This window comes from Polypterus senegalus, chromosome 7 (genome assembly GCF_016835505.1).
Source record: "Polypterus senegalus isolate Bchr_013 chromosome 7, ASM1683550v1, whole genome shotgun sequence".
In the NCBI taxonomy this organism is placed as follows: domain Eukaryota; kingdom Metazoa; phylum Chordata; class Cladistia; order Polypteriformes; family Polypteridae; genus Polypterus; species Polypterus senegalus.
Window position 1 is genome coordinate 187,771,416 of NC_053160.1, and position 17,149 is coordinate 187,788,564.

At 44.9% G+C, this 17,149-nt stretch overlaps 1 protein-coding gene across 6 annotated transcripts in view; it reads right to left on the reverse strand.

Annotated features, from left to right (window-relative positions):
* The window catches only part of plppr1 (phospholipid phosphatase related 1), a 235,645-nt gene that overhangs the window by 59,281 nt on the left and 159,215 nt on the right, over positions 1–17,149 (reverse strand). The gene's annotated exons all lie outside the window — the stretch shown is intronic.

Genomic DNA, 17,149 nt, shown 5'->3' on the forward strand with positions numbered 1-17,149 from the left:
GTAAGTATTTGGACTCGTTTGCTTTGGATTGCCTTTGTGTTACAGTCAATTTTGTTTTGCCTTTCGGGCTCCACAGTGCCTCATTACTTTTGAAGAACATTTTTTTGTGAAGAAAAAATCTTTTACTTGATAACGATTCTTCGAGGTTCTTTTTTGTCTGGCCTGGTTTTTTTTGATGTGATTTCTCCCACTAGTAGGCCTTATTGGAAGTATTTTTAAGGCTCTTTACTGCTTTGGGACCCTTAGTCCATGGCAACAGGTTTGTAAGGCAGTATCTTATATACAGTATAAACGCCTACGCATGGAAATGTTTGTGTCCGGACCAGAAATGCGAGGGTACAGCATGAAGTGACTCAGTCACAAAAGTGAAGCCACTCGCTAATACACAAGCGAGATGAGCACACGGGCAAAACGAAACCTCAGAGGAGAGAGAAGCTCGCTTGGCCGCTAATAGACAACAAAGGCAAGCATATTGGCAAAACGAAAACGCCGAGGTTAGAGAACTTTGCTTATCCGCTAAAAGACACATGAGGTGAGCACATGGGCAAAACGAAACCTCAGAGAAGACAGAACCTCGCTTAGTCACTGATAGACAACGGAGGTGAGCACGTCAGCAAAACGAAAATGCCAAGTATAGAGAACCTAGCTTAGTCGCTAATACACACACGAGGTGAGCACATCGGCAAAATGAAACCTCAGAGGAGAGAGAAACTTGCTTTGCCACTGACAGACAACAAAGGCAAGCATGTCGGCAAAATGAAACCGCCGGGGATAGAGAAACTCGCCTACCCACTAATACACACGTGAGGAGAGCACATCGGCAAAACAAAACCTAAGAGGAGAGAGAAGCTCACTTAGCCGCTAATAGACAATGGAGGCGAGCACGTCTGCAAAACGAAAACGCCGGGGATAGAGAACCTCGCTTATCTGCTAATACACACACGAGGAGAGCACATCGGCAAAACAAAACCTCAGAGGAGATATAAACCCGCTTAATACACAAGCGAGATGAGCACACGGGCAAAACAAAATTTCAGAGGAGAGAGAAGCTTGCTTAGTCGTTGATAGACAACAAAGGCGAGCATATCGGCAAAATGAAAACACAGGGGTTAGAGAACCTTGCTTATCCGCTAATACACAAGCAAGGTGAGCACATCAGTAAAACAAAACCTCAGGGAAGAGAGAAACTCACTTAGTCGCTGATAGACAACAAAGTCAAGCACGTCGGCAAAACGAAAACGCCAAGGATAGAGAACCTCGCTTAGCTGCTGATAGACACGCGAGGTGAGCACATGGGCAAAACAAAACCTCAGAGGAGAGAGAAACCCGCTTAGTCGCTGATAGACAACAAAGGCAAGCATGTCGGCAAAACAAAACCGCCGAGGACAGAGAAACTCACTTAGTCACTGATAGACAACGGAGGTGAGCACATCGGCAAAACGAAACCTCAGAGGATAGAGAACCTCACTTATCAGCTAATACACACGTGAGGTAAGCACACGGGAAAAACAAAACCTAAGAGGAGACAGAAGCTCACTTAGCCACTAATAGACAATGGAGGCGAGCACGTCTGCAAAATGAAAACGCCGGGGATAGAGAACCTCGCTTATCCGCTAATACACACACGAGGAGAGCACATCGGCAAAACGAAACCTCAGAGGAGAGATAAACCTGCTTAATACACAAGTGAGATGAGCACACGGGCAAAACAAAATTTCAGAGGAGAGAGAAGCTTGCTTAGTCACTGATAGACAACAAAGGTAAGCATGTCGGCAAAACGAAACCGCCAAGGACAGAGAACCTCGCTTAGCTGCTGATAGACAATAAAGGCAAGCACGTCGGCAAAACGAAACGGCCAAGGACAGAGAACCTCGCTTATCTGCTAATACACACGCGAGGTGAGCACATGGGCAAAACAAAACCTCAGAGGAGAGAGAAACCCGCTTAGTCGCTGATAGACAACAAAGGCAAGCATGTCGGCAAAACAAAACTGCCGAGGACAGAGAAACTCGCTTAGTCACTGATAGACAACGGAGGTGAGCACATCGGCAAAATGAAACCTCAGAGGATAGAGAACCTCACTTATCAGCTAATACACACGTGAGGTAAGCACACGGGCAAAACAAAACCTCAGAGGAAAGAGAAACTCGCTTAACTGCGAGACAATGGAGGCGAGCACGTCGGCAAAACGAAAACGCCAGGGATAGAGAACCTTGCTTAGCCGCTAATGCACAACCGATAAAACTAATTGATTGAAGTGCCAGAATCCATGGTTTCTAGGAGCTCGGACATTTTACAGCACAGACTTACACAGCTAGTACAAGATAAAGATTTTGTATCATTTTAGGCATAGGATCTGACTTGTTATTGTTAGCATATATGCTGTAGGGACACAAAGTGGGTCTGAGCAGATATTTAATACCAAGATCTTAAAAATAGTTGCAGAGCTCATATTTGAAAAGGTACAGTAGAAAGCAGGTGACACCAGCAGAGCAAACACGAACATAGGGGACATGAGAACAAATGATGACTGGGCATAAACAAAGCAAAAAAAGCAAGTCCATCCAGTAAACTCCACAAGTAGAGAAGCAGACACGTGAGAGATAAGCGGGGCGGAATATGCAGACACTCAACACATTGCAACAGCTAACTATTAAGGCTCGAACATTGTAACCTCAGAAGATGTGAAGTGAGACCTTTCTTACATGCAGTATAGCTTCCAGATAATGCTGGGCGAAATAACCAAAATTCTATATCATGGTATTTTTCTAAATTATACCAGTTTCACGGTATTCGACGGTATTTTTTTCCCATGCATGAGTGGATGTTAACCTCATTTTCCACCACAATTACTGCAGTAGACTGGCTAAGAATAACCTATTCCACTGTCATGAGAATTGCACATTGTACAAAAAAACATTTTGATGTGCACACAAGTATTAATACAGGTTTGCATGGCCCCATAAAGTGATCGTTTTCAAGGGGGTGGCACTAATGAAGAGAAGGAATCACATTGCATGACAGTTGCAGTCAAAATATAGAACCGTTTTATTGAACAAATTTTGCAAACAACTTCAACTATAATTTTGACAACAAATTTTCAACCATCCAAACAGGCATTTAGACTTAGTAAAATATTCAGAGGGCGGCACGATGGCGCAGTGGGTAGCACTGCTGCCTCACAGTTAGGAGACCCGGGTTTTGCTTCCCAGGTCCTCCCTGCGTGGAGTTTGCATGTTCTCCACGTGTCTACGTGGGTTTCCTCCCACAGTCCAAAGACATGCAGGTTAGGTGCTTTGGCGATTCTAAATTGGGTGTGTGCGTGTGCACCCTGTGGTGAGCTGGTGCCCTGCCCGGGGTTTGCTTCTTGCCTTGTGCCCCATGTTGGCTGAGATTGGCTCCAGCAGACCTCCGTGACCCTGTAGTTGGGATATAGCGGGTTGGATAATGGATGGATGGATAGTTCTTTGGTCCACATCCGACCTTTTAAAACCAAAGTATCTCCAGACAACAGACACGGCTCTTTTTTTCGGCAAAGGTTCTTCTGTGTCATCATGTTCAACTTTATCGTCTGCTACAGCTTCAGTTTCCCAATGTTCTCTGTCCATTTTCACCGCTCAATACCTCCACTAACGCATGTGTTCCGTTGCAAGTGTATTTAGCGGTATAGCAGTGAAAAGCACGTTCTGAACGATGTTTAGGCTATTTAAACCAGTGTTGCGGTATAAGAAAAATGCAAAAATAAAATGACAAAATGACAAAAATAAAAAAAGGTTTTCAGTATGAACCGATATACCTCCCAGCACTACTTCTAGATACTGACTTCTACATCTGTATTGTAAAGTTTGTCAAAATTACAGATGACTATAATATTTACTTATATAGGGTGGCCCACCAGAAAGTGGCCCATCTCCCCTAAGTCTGTGTTTGGTGAGCGATTTCTCCTACGCGGATCATAGGCACCATCTTCTTTGACACGACGGTGACAACGGAGGTGTATCTGCAGATTTCTGGCCACTCCTGCACACAATTGACGGACTACAAACACGACCATTGTTACTTTCATTAGAACATTAGAACAATCTGGACGAGAACAGGCCATTCAGCCCAACAAAGCTCGCCAGTCCATTCCACTTATTTCTTCCAAAAAAACATCAAGTTGAGTTTTGAAAGTGTGTACCTTTTGTGGAAGTGTTTATTTGACTTCAGGTTTCACACATTATACACTTCATGTCTACATTTTGTTAATTATTACTTAACACTACAATTACCAGAGCCTACGAAAACACTAGTAGATCCGTCCCACCTTAAATCGCTTCTCACCTCTCTGTCAGCATCTTTTGTCCTTTAAATGTGTTGATAAGAAGCAAAGAGCAAGCAGCCTACTATCACATCCCCCACCGGCGCACAGTTTTCTCAGCTTAAGTCTGTTTTCCTGCGTGTCAGTTGTTTAGAGTTGTATAGAGTGAGAAGTCAAGCAAAATGACACCTTTTATAAATACTATATCGTTATTTGGAGCACTTGCATTTCATGTTTGTTCCGTGTCTACAACAATCTATTTCAGGGGTGCCCACACTTTTTTGGCTTGTGAGCTAATTTTAAAATGATGTCATGTCAAAATGATCTACCTACATTAAAAATGATATATATATATATATATACACTGCTCAAAAGAATTAAAGGAACACTTTTTAATGAGAGTATAGCATCAAGTCAATGAAACTTATGGGATATTAATCTGGTCAGTTAAGTAGCAGTGGGGGTTGTTAATCAGTTTCAGCTGCTGTGGTGTTAATGAAATTAACAACAGATGCACTAGAGGGGCAACAATGAGATGACCCCCAAAACAGGAATGGTTTAACAGGTGGAGGCCACTGACATTTTTCCCTCCTCATCTTTTCTGACTGTTTCTTCACTAGTTTTGCATTTGGCTACAGTCAGTGTCACTACTGGTCGCATGAGGCGATACCTGGACCCTACAGAGGTGGCACAGGTAGTCCAACTTCTCCAGGATGGCACATCAATACGTGTCATTGCCAGAAGGTTTGCTGTGTCTCCCTGCACAGTCTCAAGGGCATGGAGGAGATTCTAGGAGACAAGCAGTTACTCTAGGAGAGCTGGAGAGGGCCATAGAAGGTCCATACCCCATCAGCAGGACCAGTATCTGCTCCTTTGGGCAAGGAGGAACAGGATGAGCACTGCCAGAGCCCTACAAAATGACCTCCAGCAGGCCACTGGTGTGAATGTCTCTGACCAAACAACCAGAAAGACTTCATGATGGTGACCCAAGGGCCCCATGTCCTCTAATGGGCCCTGAGCTCACTGCCCAGCAGCATGCAGCTCGATTGGCATTCGCCATAGAATACCAGAATTGGCAGATGCACCACTGGTGCCCTGTGCTTTTTACAGATGAAAGCAGGTTCACCCTGAGCACGTGACAGAAGTGAAAGGGTCTGGAGAAGCCATGGAGAACATTATGCTGCCTGTAACATCATTCAGCATGAGCAGTTTGGTGGTGGGTTAATGATTGTCTGGGAAGGCATATCCATGGAGGGTCACACAGACCGCTACAGGCTTGACAAAGGCACCTTGGCTGCCATTAGGTATCAGGATGAAATCCTTGGACCCATTGTCAGACCCTATGCTGGTACAGTGGCTCCTGGTGCACGACAATTCCTGGCCTCATGTGGTGAGAGTATGCAGGCAGTTCCTGGAGGATGAAGGAATTGATACCATTGACTGGCCACCGCACTTTCCAATAGAACACCTCTGGGACATTATGTTTTGGTCCATCCAATGCCACCAGGTGTCACCTCAGACTGTCCAGGAGCTCAGTGATGCCCTGGTCCAGATCTGGGAGGAGATCCCCCACAACACCATCTGTCATCTCATTAGAAGCATGCACCGATGTTGTCAGGCATGTATACAAGAACACAGGGGCCATACAAAGTGCTGCGTACAATTTGGAGTTGCTGCAATTCAATTTGGGCAAAATGGACTAGCCTGCCACATCATTGTTTCACTCTGATTTTTGGGGCGTCTTTGAATTCAGGGCTCTGTAGGTTGATCATTTTCATTTCCATCAAACGATGTGGCATCCTTTCGTTCCTAACACACTACCCAGTCTATATCAGTATAGATATCCAGGAGGATTTCTTTTTCCCATTGAGATCTGATGTGTTTTCAAAGTGTTCCTTTAATTTTTTTGAGCAGTTTATATACAGTACAGGCCAAAAGTTTGGCCACACCTCCTCATTCAATGTGTTTCTCTCTTTATTTTCATGACCATTTACATTGGTAGATTCTCACTGAAGGCATCAAAACTATGAATGAACACATGTGGAGTTCTGTACTTAACAAAAAAAGGTGAAATGACTGAAAACATGTTTTATATTCTAGTTTCTTCAGAATAGCCACCCTTTGCTCTGATTGCTGCTTTGCACACTCTTGGCATTCTCTCAATGAGCTTCAACAGGCAGTCACCTGAAATGGTTCTCACTTCACAGGTGAGCCTTATCAGGGTTATTTAGTGGAACTTCTTGCTTTATCAATGGGGTTGGGACCAGCAGTTGTGTTGTGCAGAAGTCAGCTTAGTTGGACGATCATTGATTTGTCAACAGGACACCTCCAGGCTGTGTAAGGGCTATTTAACCAAGAAGGAGAGTGATGGAGTGCTGGAAATGGTCATGAAAATAAAGAAAAGACATTGAATTAGGAGGTGTGTCCAAACTCTTGGCCTGTACTATATATATATATATATATATTGTGGAAGACTGCCGGCTTCCGAGGCCGGTCCGCACCCCCAGGCCGACAGGAGGAGCTCTCCGACAGCGGGATCATGCCCCGAGGTCCAGCAGGGCCTTATGGACTCTGTGGTGTTTATACACAGCCCTGCTGGATACCTTGGGCGCCACCAGGAGTCGCTGTAGGGGGACTTATGGGCTCTGTTGTGCCTTATGACCCGGGAGTACGTCACGGTCACGTGACAGGAAGGTATGGCGTGCTCCCGGGTTGATGTAATAGACTGATTGCCCTGACCCGGAAGGAATAAGGAACTGTGGACTGCTGGGACAGGAACACCTCCGGGTCAGGGGCTATAAAAGGACGCTGCCTCAGTCCAGACACTGAGCTGTGCTGGGTGGGAGAGGAGCAAAGTGTCTGGGCGAGGAGGAGAGGTTTTTGTGCGTGTTGATTTGTGAAGAGTGTGGAAGGTGCTTGGTGCACTGAGAGAAAATAAAAAGATTCTTGGACTATTACCTGGTCTCCGGAGTTGTACCTGAGGGTTCGAGGGTGCACTACTGCCCCCTACTGCCAAACTGGCGTAGTCGGCAGGATTCTCTGGCCGTCTGTTGGCAGAGGACCTGCATAAACAACAAATTTCGTGTGGGCAGACAACCCTCGGTCGATTCCCCATTTTTACACGGAGGTGCACAACACCACCCGCTGCCAAGGAAGCGGCAACAGTGCGTGCTATCCCACTCTACAGGGCCATGGGAAAGAAAACGGGAAAAAAGAAGGTCAGTCCCAGCCGCCTGCAGGGCATGACGGACGCCGCGATGTCCTGGACCCTCCTGACCGGGAGCGAGGAAGACAAAGCGCTGATACGGGCCAAACAAGCCCGGGCCGCGAAGGACCCGGGACACGGACAAATGCCGAGCGCATCGTACTCCTTAAACGGTCCGGGGGTGCCGCGTTCCGTTACGGAGGCGGCTGCAGGTAAACCGCCCGACGTCCCGTCTTTGTTTTTAACCTGTTTTGCAGACGTCCGCCGGGAGGATTGCAGCGGCGTCTTGACGACGGCCTCATGCCTCGGCAAAATGGCCGCGGCTCCCAGAAGGCAAGTCGCGGTGAAAGGCGGCTAGAGACAGCCGCGGTTGGCGACAACAGACTGGTCACCGCGGGGATGTCGGACGGTGGAGGAAACCGGAGTCCGCCGACGAGGCCGGTCGTCCCCTAACGGGTCCGAGCCTCCTCGGAGGGGGGGGCGGCGGCGCCGCCGAAAGAAAAACGCCGACAAAGAGGGCGGGTTGTGGCTGACGAGTCTGCCGCGGTAAAGGAGAAGGCAGATCGCAGCCGGCTTGTAGTAGCCAGCCGTCCCTCTGAGGACTCCAACTCCCAGGAGCCTTTGCGACCCAGCGGAACACGTGCCTGGAGGCGACGTGCTCATTGGTTCCGGCGGAAGGTAAGCTCAGCGCGAAGCGAAAATGCAGCCGGCCGTAGTAACTAACTGTTTGGACTTACGGGGTCTCGAGAAATACCTCGAGCCCCTGCACCGTTTCTTGCAGGGTGTCGAAGAGCTAAAGGAACGAGTGGAGGAACTAGGAGCGACGGCAGCAGCACCTGTAAAGGCGCTGAAGGATTTTGTGCAGCGGCTGCGCCGGGAAGCTCCGGAGATGATCGATGCGGGAGTACAGGTGAGTCCCTCCCTGTCGTAGAGAATAAGGGGACACAGTGCGATCGGGCACCGCTGAGAATGAGTAGCGCGTGTCAAAGCACTGTGTACCCGACAAGAGACTGGGGCACGATGACCGATTGGTGGGGACTGGAGCAAACAGCCGGGGCATGCGCGTGGCGTGGCTTTCGGGGCAGTACGGCTCACCAGGACCCGACCGGTCTTAAGTGCGGGTAGCGCCGATGGTAGGAGTGCGGGGATGCGCCGTGCGGTGCAGCTGAATAGTGCTGTTCATCGGTGCGGGACGGTGCAAATGACGCCGACTCCTAGTAAACGTAAGGAAACGGGTGTGCAGACAGCACAGAGGCTCTCCTCTTCCCATGGAGGGCCTCAGGCTGAGCGCAAGCCCCACATTAAGCGGGAGATCCCCAAAAGGAATAGGGGGTCTCCCAACAGGATGGAAGGAAGGCTTGACGGCCGCCAGGCGGCCATGATGACTTCCCTGGCAGGTGAAGGGGCGGAGACGACGCTGACGGAGTTCCCGAGGTGTTTTTGGTCCCGTAGAGGGAAGCAACCAGGAGGGCTCGTCGGTGCTATAATTGCCGCAACCGGGCCACGAGGCGCCATTGTCCCCGGGAGACAGGAAGTACACCGTCCCGCCAAGGTTCGCTCGAGGACAGGGACAACGCATTCAAGGCCCGGATGACGCGTCCTCCTGGAGGAGGACGTCCCTCTCGGGGCCGGACGCTCCGCCCAGAAGTCGTCACTAAGGGGGGGGAACTGTGGAAGACTGCCGGCTTCGAGGCCGTCCGCACCCCAGGCCGACAGGAGGAGCTCTCCCGACAGCGGGATCATGCCCCGAGGTCCAGCAGGGCCTTATGGACTCTGTGGTGTTTATACACAGCCCTGCTGGATACCTTGGGCGCCACCAGGAGTCGCTGTGGGGGACTTATGGGCTCTGTTGTGCCTTATGACCGGGAGTACGTCACGGTCACGTGACAGGAAGGTATGGCGTGCTCCCGGGTTGATGTAATAGACTGATTGCCCTGACCGGAAGGAATAAGGAACTGTGGACTGCTGGGACAGGAACACCTCCGGGTCAGGGGCTATAAAAGGACGCTGCCTCAGTCCAGACACTGAGCTGTGCTGGGTGGGAGAGGAGCAAAGTGTCTGGGCGAGGAGGAGAGGTTTTTGTGCGTGTTGATTTGTGAAGAGTGTGGAAGGTGCTTGGTGCACTGAGAGAAAATAAAAAAAAGATTCTTGGACTATTACCTGGTCTCCGGAGTTGTACCTGAGGGTTCGAGGGTGCACTACTGCCCCCTACTGCCACAATATATATATATATATATATATATATATATATATAGATATATATGTATGCTGAGTATCAGAGGTGGTAGTAACGAATTACATCTGTTACATTTACTTGAGTAACTTTAAAAAAATTGAACTTCTAAGAGTGGTTTTACTGCACCATACTTTTTACTTTTACTTGAGTACATTTGTGAAGAAGAAACGCTACCCTTACTCTGCTACATTGGGCGACACTCGAATCGTTACTTTTTTTCCATTAGATAAAGCCTGACAGACAATTTTCAATCTGCTCTGTGTAGCGTATGCTGTCAAGTTGCACACACGCCTTCCATTGCGTCTCAACTGCGATTTTAGTTCCCTTTTCTTTCTCTTTCTCAGATCGCTTTTCAGAAAGAAGTCAGTTTCGCAGTTTTTATGAACAGTTTGAAAGTGCCTTTCCACATTTTCCTTCTTTGGAATAGCAATGATAGATTGACAGATCAGACAAACGCACTTCGATTGTGACATTGTGAGAGAAAAAAATCCTCTTCCAATTCCACATCCAGCCCATAAACAACAAATTTTTTTTTAAAAATCCCTTCTTTAGTCGATGTAAATTGGAAGGCTAACTAGATCACTTAGATAGCCGGAGTTGTGCAGTAGTGCGCACGTTTGATCGTGCGTGCGGGATGACCAATGTGTGTTAGAAGAAAAGAGATCCCAGACTGGCCGCCCTGCATGTCAATCAAGTGGCAAATGCCATCGGGATGATATGTGATAGACTAATGTTTAAAAAAAATTTTTGTGAATGCAATGTGATCTACCGGCACTACCTTTCCGATCTACCAGTCGATCGCAATCGACATATTGGGCACCCCTGATCTACAGTATGTAAACACATCATTAAAACAGAAACGTTTTTCATGTTTAAGTAATAATTGACAAAATGTAGACATGAAGTTTATAAAGTGTAAAGCCTGAAGATTGCACTTGTTCTGTTATATTTGTACCTTTTGTGAAAGTGTTTCTTTGATATTTGGACTTCAGGCTTCACACATTATACACTTCATGTCTACATTTTGTCAACTATTACTTAAACATGAAAAACGTTTCTGTTTTAACGATGTGTTTGCACAGATTGTTGTAGACACGGGACACACATGAAATCTATTACCCTATACAACTCTGAGCAACCGACACGCAGGTGAACAGACTGGAGCTGAGAAGACGTTTTGCTCTTTCTGTGATAGCAGGCTGCTTGCGGCTGGTGTTGATCGACAGATTTACAAAACAAAAGACACTGACGGAGAGGTGCGAAGGAATTTAAGGTGGGCTGGAATTATGAGTTTTTTTCGTAGGCTTTGCTAATTAATTCTAGTGTTAAAAAGTTTGTTACAAGGCAAATGACTCCCACTGTTGCCTCCTGTACAGCTCTTTCCATCCTTGGTGTACTAAAAACTCTCGATCTCTTGCACAGTTCCTTTAGACTCCTGTCGCCTCTGCAGTAATAATTGTGACTACTTTAATAACACAGAATGAGGAGTTTATTCATCGGTAGAAGATACCCTTCTCATATTGTGGACGGGGTCCTCAGTTAAGCCAGGAGTAGACCTCGTAACCTCCATTCTAAGAGGAATCCCAATAATGAGACCCGCCTCACTCTGGTCCTTTTGTTACATCCTAACACTCCAACTCGCCCACTGGACATTAAACCTAATTTCTCCATTTTGTAGACTAATCCTTCCACAGAAGATTATATTGTACAGATAAAATGGATTCAGCAAGTCTTCAGACCCTTTCACTTTCTGTACACTTTATCATGTTGTAGATTTCATCTTAAATAGAAGCATTTGCCATTTTTTCCCATCTATCTAAAAATGTAATGCATTGCATTACTGAATGCATCACAAAGTATATTTCAACAGATGGCGCAGGGCTTATATTGTACAGCTACAGTGGATTCAGCAAGTCCTCAGACCCTTTCACTTTCTGTACACTTTATCATGTTGTAGATTTCATCTTAAATAGAAGCATTTGCCATTTTTTCCCATCTATCTAAAAATGTAATGCATTGCATTACTGAAATGTTTCACAAAGTACATTTCAGCAGATGGTGTAGGACTTATAATGTAGAGCTACAGCAGATTTGTGAAGTCCTCAGACCCCTACACTTACTGCACACTTTATCATGTTGAAGATTTCATCTTAAATGGAAGCATTTGCTGTTTTTGCCCATCAGTCTAAAAATGTAAGACATTGCAACACTACATGCATCACAAAATACATTTCAACAGATGGCGCAGGACAGACAGAAATCTAGGTATATTGTACAGATACAGTGAGTGGACTCAGCAAGTCTTCAGATCCTGTCACCTTTTATCGGGTTGTTAGATTCAGTTTTAAAGGGATACATTTGCCATCTGTGCCCGTCAATTTACACGCAATAACTCATAATGCCAAAGTGAGGACATGTTTTCAGAAAAAATTAAAAACTGAAATGTCTCAGGGTAGCCTGTGCCTCATTTTGGGACCTGAGCCCTCTTAACAAATACATTAAACCAATATAGTTAAAGACCAATAAGCTTTACATTTGTATTACTCTCCATGAAGGGCAATAAAATATAGAAAGTGGCATACATTGAACGTTTTTAGCACATCTGATAAAAAATATATATTATGTAAAATGTTTAAAAAATAATACTGTATTGTTTTCAAGTAAAATTAACAAGGCACCTTGCAGTCTTCTGTCTCTGTGACACAAAAAAGCAGCGCAAACTACGAATAGCTGAAATAAGAGCTGACAAGACTTTAACAAGAGCTGATCAGGCCATCACAGATATAGAGCAGAAAAGGCAGACAGCACATTGTACAGCAAAAGCTTGAAAATGCAAGAATTAACACAAACATTTGAAAGCTAGACAAGGCTGAAAGGACATAGTGAATTAAAAAAAATATATAATGTTAGGCTTTCCACAAATTGAGTTTTGTTTCAGATTGACTTTGTGTCTTTCTTTCAGTTACAGTTTCTACTGCACTTTACAAGACCGGCCACAAGAGGGCACACAAGTGACAGTAAAGTGAGGTCATTTCAGTTTTGAGCCACCCTGACTTCAGGAAAGGACAATCGAAAACCTCAAGCCACTGACGGAGAACATCCACAGGTCAACATCCATGACAAATGCTGATGAACAATGAATAATGGTTATCTATTGTTACATTTTGTTTTAAATGAAAAGTTAGGATGGACAACTTTTAAAGTAACCACTGCATGATAATTAAATGGGGGATCTCATAACACTAACTTAATGATAATACAGCCTAAAAACTCTGACAGCAGGTCTCATGAGGTTTGACTCGTTCTTTAGTTTTATTCTTTCTGTGTTCTTTTCTTCCTCTAAGGAATTTACATCTGGGCTGAATTTTAAAAATTATAAGAAGTATAAGCAAAAGTTAACAAAGAAAGTAATAACAAATGTCATGTCATTTTCTAACACCTTAATCTAAACATGTGGCGTTGTGGGTCATGTAGCCTATCCCAGCTAACACAGCACGCAAGGCAGGAAGAAACCCCGGACAGGATGCCACACAAACCCGGACCCTAAACACACATTTTGTGCTGCTAATTCACCTGACGTACATGTCTGTGGACAGTGGGAGGAAACAGGAGCACCACAACAACATGGGGAGAACATGCAAACTCCATGTGTGGAGGACCCAGGACTCATGTCTTCTTACAGCGAGGCGGCAGTGGTATCACTGCACCACTGTGCCGCCTGTAATAACGATGAATACATCAAAATGATATTTTAAAAGTAGAAGTCTAGTGAAAAAAATAGGGACCGCATATAAAAATGGGAATAGCTACAGATGAAGAAGACAAAATACAGTAATCATAAGCCAATAAAGTTAATGAATTTGAACAAAGCAGGGAAAATGAAATATGAAATACATTAAAATTATAAAAAAATAAAATACATACAAGTAAGAAATAGCAAATAAATAAATAAATATACAGCACATACCAACTATATAATAAAATGCATGGGAACGGTGCTATATAAATAAAATGTATTATTATTATTATTATTATTATTATTATTATTATTATTATTATTATTAAGGTCTGTGTGTGTGTCCAGTCCCATAGAGCAGTGTCTCTGAATTTTGGTGTCACATCCAACTTTTTCCCATATTTGTGTCTAAAACAACTCACCCAGGGGATTTGGGGGATGTGTGTCCTTAGCAAATGGAGCGCAATCATCAGATTGGTCAGCTTGGCTTTGATGTGATTGGTCATCTCATACAGGGGATGGGGGAGGGTTGTCCTTAGCAAATGGAGCGCAATCATCGGATTAGTCTGCTTGGCTTTGATGTGATTGGTCAGATTGGCTTTGCTGGTTCCATTGACAGAGGAAGTAAAGGGATAGGAGGCATGCTGAGAGTCTTCTTCTTTAATCTTTGCAGTTCAAAGGTGGGAGGTATAAAAGCAGACAGGAGGCAAGTAAGGTGCCTCAAAATGACAGTCTGAGAAGCAGGGGGAGCAGGGGAAGCGCAGGTGACGAGAGGTTCAGACACACGAGGATAACAAGAAAAGGCGCTGAAGGTGCACATAGGGCAAGAGATATACAATATTTTTAAATTTAATTTACTTTCTGTCTTTCAGACATATACATATATAAATATACATACACATATATACGTATATATATATATATATATCCATCCATCCATCCATTTTCTAACCCGCTGAATCTGAATACAGGTGTCTGCTGGAGCCAATCCCAGCCAACACAGGGCACAAGGCAGGAACCAATCCTGGGCAGGGTGCCAACCCACCGCAGGACACACACAAACACACCCACACACCAAGCACACACTAGGGCCAATGTAGAATCGCCAATCCACCTGCATGTCTTTGGATTGTGGGAGGAAACCCACGCAGACACGGGGAGAACATGCAAACTCCACGCAGGGAGGACCCGGGAAGCAAACCCGTAGCGCTGCCACCGTGCTGCCCTATATATATATATATATATATATATATATATATATATATATATATATATATATATATATATATATATATTGTCGCAGATGGCTGAGGGGGCAGCCCGACTGGGATGCCTTGAAGTACTGGAGGAGGGCTTACGCCTCCCTCAGACCATTTGGGGGCGATCACCCTGGTGCCTTTGGTGGTCACCGCCAGGGGGTGCCCCAATGCCTTGGGGACCCTGGACCTCAGCACTTCTGCCACACCCGGAAGTGCTAGGGGGAAGACAAGCAGGGACACCCGGAGTGCTTCCGGGGATGCAGCTGGCACTTCCTCCACACTGGGGCGTGTCGGTGGGAGGTTGCCGGAACACACCTGGAGCACATCCGGGTGCTTATAAAAGGGGCTGCCTCCCTTCATTCAAGGCTTGAGTCAGGTGGAAGAAGAACGAAGCTGGAAGGCGAGGAGTGGCGGCGGCCTGAAGAGGCAAGGCAAGAGTGTGAGGCCTGGACTTTGGGGTTGTGTGGCATTTAACTTGTAAATAGTAGTCTGTAAATAAACGTGTGGTGGTGATTTACAACATGTCTGCCTGTCTGTGTCTGGGGCTCATTCCACAATGTATATATATAAAGAAAATAAAAAGAAACCATGGAATTAAACAATATAGTAAATCAACCAATCAGCCACAGCATTAAAACCACCAGCCTAATATTGTGCAGGTCCCCCTCGTGTTAACCCCACAAGACCTCTGAAGACAATAGCAGAAGATCCCTTAAGGCCTATAAGTCGCAAGGTGGACACTGTGAATCTCTTTGGTTCCAATGCAGAATTAAACACACGGTTTTCATGAAAATTAGTGTGTCTGCTATCAAAATTCTCATATATGTATATTCAAATACTGTTTATAAGATGCATGACTAAAATATGCTAACTTTTTAGCAAATAACTTGATCTGTTAATAATGAGAAAAACACCCCTGAGTATTTTGACATGCATTTTAAACAGTCAGTGAATAGGCAGCTTCATAACTCTGTCATGCACGCCCCAGGTAAAATCAGAGCTTTTTAAACGAATTTCTTAGAAACTCTTAAAATACAACATTACCACAATGTAAACGAAAAAGCTCTATCATATAGTGCCTTTCATATTTATCTATCTATTGTCACACACACACGCGTGGGGGGTTAGCAGGAGGGTCTGGTTGATTCCGATGTGCTGGTATGTGGGGCTAATCGTGTGCACTAATGCCTTCTCTCCTTCCTTGCAAGAACAAGTAAGGTAAGATCTAACCCACTTCCTTCTGTGCTACAGAACACACCCCTGATGATGTCATTTCCTTGTTCTTTGTCTAGAAGGTCCACCTCTTCCTTTCCCTCAACTATAAATGAACCTCCTGTCCTTCCTAGTTGCAGTCTTGTATTGGACTTAGTCCTATGAGGCTACTCCCATTTAACATTTGCTTTTTTATTGCAGACACCCCCAAATATTTATCTTTTGTTTTGAGTGTAGAAAGACAATCTATCTATCTATCTATCTATCTATCTATCTATCTATCTATCTATCTATCTATCTATCTATCTATCTATCTATCTATATATCTATCTATTATATAGTGCCTTTCATATCTTTCTATCTACCTATTATATAGTGCCTTTCATATCTATCTATCTATCTATCTATCTATCTATCTATCTATCTATCTATCTATCTATCTATCTATCTATCTATTATATAGTGCCTTTCATATCTATCTATCTATTATATAGTGCACGTGATACGTCACTTCGCCTGAGGCTTGGCGTTACATATCGTGATCTTAGGCTTGTGTAGAGCTGAACGCTATGGAGATCCTTTTCATGAAGCTCCTGATCCCCACTCTTTGTAATGTTGCTTCCAGTGGCAGTTTGGAGCTTTGTTGTGACTGATGCCACAGAGGGTTGGCGATTCATACACACGTCAGCACTTGGCGGCCCATCTCGGCGAGTTTGTGTGGTCTACCAGTTTGTGGCTAAGTTGTTGCTGCTATTCAATTCCTCCTCTTCACAATAATAGCCAGAGCAAATGCAGCAGAGCAAAAATTTAACAAACTAATTTATGGCATAGATGGCATCCTATGGCCGTGCCATGTTTAAAGTCATGAGCTCTTTTATATGAAGTAATGTGTGTCAATAGAGACTGCATGGCTGTGTGCTGATTAGAAGCACCTGTTAATAATGAAACATCTGAACTCGATAATTTGGAGGGGCGTCCACGTACTTCTGGCCATATAAGGTAACCTCGCCTGCCACCGTTTAGTCTTCAGCTTTAAAGAAAGTGTTACACTTTAATGATTTTTGCATTGAAGCATTTAACCTTACAGTTATGGAGACCTTTAACGCTGACCTTCACAGATTACAAGGTGGAATACACATTAACCGTGACATTCATCTATTAATAGCTTGAACAGCAAACATCGGTTTATGATACAGGGTGG